Source organism: Octopus bimaculoides, chromosome 13, assembly GCF_046866305.1.
Source record: "Octopus bimaculoides isolate indiv1 chromosome 13, ASM4686630v1, whole genome shotgun sequence".
NCBI lineage: Eukaryota > Metazoa > Mollusca > Cephalopoda > Octopoda > Octopodidae > Octopus > Octopus bimaculoides.
Genome location: NC_142940.1, coordinates 10,075,670 through 10,081,669, shown reverse-complemented (window position 1 = coordinate 10,081,669; position 6,000 = coordinate 10,075,670).

Below are 6,000 nucleotides of genomic sequence, written 5' to 3'. Positions count from 1 at the left end.
GTGGTGGTGGTGGTGAGAGGGCTGTTAGTAGCTGTACTCACAGTCTTTGTGACGTTTATAGCAACTGCGTTCCTGTCACTGCATGCGCACGCGCTATTCTGTTCTTTTTTCTCTTCTGGCATCTGAAGCCTCGGGAAATGCTTGTCAAAAGAACAAGACAAGCGTTCCAAAATTATGTTTCTCGACATTTTTCAAATGTCAAGAAGGAAATTTTTGTATTTTGCTAGGGCCGAAACTGCCCCTGGGGGTCAATTCCTGCCCTTGAAAATACACACAAATGAAGCCTAGGTGCTTCGCAACAAAATTATTTAAAAATTCCAACAAAATGTGGACAGTAAAAGGTCAAATAAACGTTTACCTTCGCAGCCGATGTGACAGCACGTCCGTGAGAAGAGATAGATAGATAGATAGATAGATAGATAGATAGATAGATAGATAGATAGATAGATAGATAGATAGACATGTATATTGTATAAAGGATCGTTGGTAAGGCCAGAACAATGCAAGGCAAATCACAAGAAAACAAATATATGAATTATTTCGCGTTGTTCTGTCCTTACCCACGATCCTTTATACAATATATTCTACATAATGCTTCACAGTAATTATTCCAATACATATGTATGTATGTATGTATGTATGTATGTATGTATGTATGTATGTGTGCATGTATGTATATACATATTAAAAATAGGGAAGGCCAGTTTATGGGATTACCTTAGGTTTGTCGTCCATAAAGGGTTTAGCTTTATGGCGTATCGTCAGATCCCCAAAACCTGTTAGCCCATGACCATATGTGTGTGTGAATGCGTGTGTACGCATATATATATATATATATATATATATATATATATAAAAGTTCAAAAAAAGACAAAAAACAACAACGTGAGGACGTGATACGGATAGTGTTATTAGACGCTCGGGAAATATATATATATATATATATATATATATATATATATATATATATATATATATATATAATACAAATAATACGTGAGTATATGCATATATACGTACATGTATGTACATACCTACATCTACATGTATATATATATATATAGATGCATATCTGGGTACAGGACGTCACAAAAAACGTGGACAAAATGAAAAGCAGAACATAAACAGAGCACAGAAAACATATATATAACAGTAATATGCATATATATATATATATATATATATATATATATATATATATATATATATGTATATATATATATATATATATATATATATATATATATATATATATATATATATATATATATATATATATATATATATATATATATGAGTGCGTATAAAACAAATAGTAATGTATAATGGGACCATCAAATTTAGTTGGCAAATATATATACACAGGACAGGAGCACTCCGTCCCAGCTGATACGATCAATGGAACAGCCTGCTCGTGAAATTAACGTGCAAGTGGTTGAGCATTCCACAGACACGTGTACCCTTAACGTAGTTCTCAGGGAGATTCAGCGTGACACAGAACTTGCCGAAGAATGCGATGCAGAAGTAAGTCATCGACTTAAATGACGAGCTAATTTCCTATTTGATACCATACAAAATGAAATCCTAGGGGCATATGATCGTAACACTCTAAATGAGATCAGAAAAGAGTTTGAAGATTCCATGTTTATTGGTATGATTATATGTGATCGCTCTGGCATGGAATAAGAATCAATTATAGTCATTATGTTTCTTATTTCTTTATTGCCCACAAAGGGGCTAAACATAGAGGGGACAAACAAGGACAGACAAAGGGATTAAGTCGATTACATCGACCCCAGTGCGTAACTGGTACTTAATTTATCGACCCCGAAAGGATGAAAGGCAAAGTCGACCTCGACGGAATTTGAACTCAGAATGTAACGGCAGACGAAATACTGCTAAGCATTTCGCCCGGCGGGGTAACGTTTCTGCCAGCTCGCCGCCTTATACATTTCACATTTGAAAGATTAAGAAGATTACATCGAGTATACAACTTTCCATTATGGATATGTAGAGATATGCTTTCATTAGGTTTGTCATTTAAAGGCAATAGTGGTGTCTGTTTGCTTTTGCACAGGCGTTCAAAATTCGGAAGGAAGTCCAAGCAGAAACTAAATCTCTTTAATTACAAGTTGTTTGATGTATATGTGTACTTGTTTGTGTGTAGAGAGTAATTTATATATGTATTATCATCTTTCACCCTCTCTTATTCTCTCTTCTCTCCTTTTCCCTCTTATTGTGCATATACACATTTATTCGTGTATATGATTGTGTGTACGTCTTTTTTGCGTGCAACAGTTGTTACTGCTTTCTACACAATATAAATAAATAACGATGATAATAAAAACAGCAGCAACAACAACAACAACAACAACAACTATGCTTACCATGGCATTGAAGAAAGTCAGCTGTAGAAGATACTTAACTTCATTGCGGCTTAGAGTTATTTATGCATTCATTCGCTTCTTCAGTTGTCGTTAGCAGCTTCTACTTTCTTTAATTACTATTTTTTTATAGTTCTAAAGTTGACCTTCATACGTTTTTAAAATCATTGAGTAAAGAAAGAGAGAGACGGAGGAGAGATAAAACAGAGACAGACAAGCACGCAAACAGACAGACTACTGATAGCGTCCTGGTTAATCAAATGAAATTATATTATTATTATTATTATTATTATTATTATTATTATTATTATTATTATTATTTTCTCCGTTTTCTTCCTCTGTTTAGACGAACATTCCTACATTTTCGGACAAAACCTTTTGTAACCTTCTTCCTGTCTTTGTCCTTACATGTCTTTAATTGATATTAGCCCTTGTGGCCAATAAAACGAATTATCATTATTATTATTATTATTATTATTATTATTAGTTTCAAATTTTGGCACAGGACTAGCAATTTCGGGTGTGTGGATAAATCGATTAAATCACCCCCAGTGATCGACGGATTCATATTTTATGGATTGAAGTCAGAACGTAAAAGACGGACGAAATACCACTAAGCATTTTGTCCGGTGCGCTAACGATTCTGTCAGCTCACCGCCTTAAACGATATTGATATCTTATCTTTTTACAAGGGTATCGCCTTGATAGGTTCTTAGAGATCAATGCCAAGTATGTGTATATGTACGTATGTGCGCGTGTGCGTATGTGTGTCTATAATTAAGCCCTTAGCCAACCGTTGTCGCCAATCAATGTGTCAGAAGCACTTTTGAAAGAACTGTGTGTGTGTGTGTTTTCAAACTGATTTTTCAGCCTTTTAACTTTTGTTGTTTTTGTTTTTATTGATTTGTTTACCCATATACATACATATATAGCTGCAAAACTCTTTCTAAGGTATTTATGGTATTTGTATAATTATTATTATTTTCTTCTGTTGTATATAGCCGTTATATATGCATAATTCTTCGTCTGTTGTATTGATATAACGTCTTGTTTGTTTCTGTCTCAGTATACATTCGCTAGCTTTTTCCCGTAGCTTAATAACAGCACTGGCGCCTCCAAGACTGAGTGGTATCAATGATAATGGCGCGAAACAACGATGATATTTTGGCTCATTGACTGACAAGGAAGACTCAGCTGTGAATATTCCGTGTATCGTGTCTTTGTCTATATTCCCCATCCGGTAAGTTTTCATCTAATTTTCCATTTGCTCTGCTTTCGTCTAACTTTTTCTCCTTGTGTTCTATCTGTTCAACCTTTTATGCATACATATATACACATGCATATATGCATATACATACATACATAAAGTACTTCGTGCTTTATTTCATCGACACCGAAAAGATGAAAGGCAAAGTCGACTTCGGTAGAGTTTGAACTCAGAACCTCAAGAACCGGAAGAACCTACGCGCTAACGACTGTGTTAGTTCGCCACCTTTAATTGTTTCAAATCTCAGCATAAGGCCAACAATTTTGGAAGGAGAGGTAGTCAATTACTTTAGGATCTAGTTTTTTTATTCGCAAAATATGCATTTTTTAAAAATAAGTTTAAAATATCTGAAAATCGGCTATAATAATGTAGTCTTCCAGTCTCATTAGTATGAAGGTATTATGTTGTGGAGAAAAAAAATTGGAGGAAAAAGTTACAGAGGTTTAAAAATCGGAGAAACTCTCTATTTTTAGCCAATAGCGAAACAGAAATTTTCTGCGTTTAGCGGAGCAAGTGTCAACTTAAAAGTTGTACCCTATAAAATTTATAGTTTAGCGTCTATGAGATGACTTGTTCATTGTAGGTTTCTAAATAAACAGAAATAAAATCAACATATATCATCTTACTGTTTCTTTTGTCACTTCATTGATTGTATTTTTTTATTATTTTTAAAAATTTGTTATATCGATATGTTTGTCTGCATGTGTTTACTTTATGCGTATTTCAATATTATATATACCTGTCATGTATTTGTATACAGCATTAATATATTAAGTGCATGTGGATGTCTGTATTCACATATAAGTTTATATGTACATTTATGCATTCATATGTGTGTGTGGGTGTGTGGGGGGGGGGTGCGTGTGAAGAGGGCGTCTGTCTCCAAAACTCCAAAGTTGAGTAACGTTTTCATACTAGGATTTGTAAACTACGCTAAGAATAACATATATGAAATGAACAATATGTAAAAATAGTAACACAGGAAAAAGCACAGAAAAAATACTAACACACAGAAGCACAGAAAAATATGTAATATACTAATACACAGAAATATTAAAACAAAACGCGGGTGAAAAGAATCTCGTGGTGTGAAGAATCGAGTGCGTAGAATCAACATAGAACAACGGGCGTCACAGACAGCAGTGAAATGAACCACGAAGTCGCAGACAACAGTGAAGTGAACCACAACACAGCGTGCGGTTGTCATGGTAACAAGCTGCTAATGCCACTCTGTCTGTTGATTGGCTAAAATTAGCTAAATTTCCCAACTTTAATTCCAAATAGCATCAGATTCTTTTATTTCAGAGATAAAGTAAGCGGTTGATCGTAATCAAAATTCAGGGTTGCATCGACACACCAAGCTTAAAAGCAATCTGGGCAAAATTAAAGGGTGCTCATTTTGCACACACACACACACACACACACAAGCACACACGCACGCACGCAAATTTATTTTAAACAAAAAGACTACAACAAATTAATCAGTAATATACTTTCCGTTGTTGTTTACGACTTCTTCTCATCGTTCAATAAGTTCCTCGATGCCTCTGCGACAGAAATCTCCCGGTCTTGACTCAAAGTATTCGTCCAACAACAACAACAACAACAAAAATGACATCAACATAGATAGTAACCACCCCAACACCATCAACACTGCCAACAACAAAAGTAGCATCTTAACAACGAGTACAATACAACCACAAAGGACATTAATAAGATCACCAATAACAACAGCAGTAATAAAACAATACCAATAACAGCAACAATCATGTGACTCAATTACCAGCATAATTCCCCCCAGGACTTCCCCCTCCACCTCTTCCTCATCTTCTCAACCTCCTCCTGTAATTCCCCACCAACCTCTGTTTCCAAACACACACACACACACACACACACACACACACACACACACACACACACACACATACACTCGCTCACACGTTCTCACGCACATCCGTAAAAGAAGCACCACAAGCTCAACTCCGTAATTTTTCGATGCTGAGAAATGAATAAGTTATAAACGCCATGGCCACATTCTCTTTGGTCCCCACTCAAACATTACAACCCCTGGTGAGTTATCACCACTTGGTATTTACATGCAATGTGATTGCATTATTTGAAATAACTTTCTGGCCAAACGGCACTACATCGCCACCACCATCAACACCATTACAAATAGCGGGTATAACAAATTCAAGCTCTAAATACTGTAACCGTATGTATGTATGTATGTATGTATGTATGTCTGGTCTGTGTGCACGTCATTTTTCAATTTTATTTCAAGATTTCTTACCAATAGAGAAAGAGCTGGTTTCTAACATAAATCCAAGGTCCCTTCATTGGAATTTC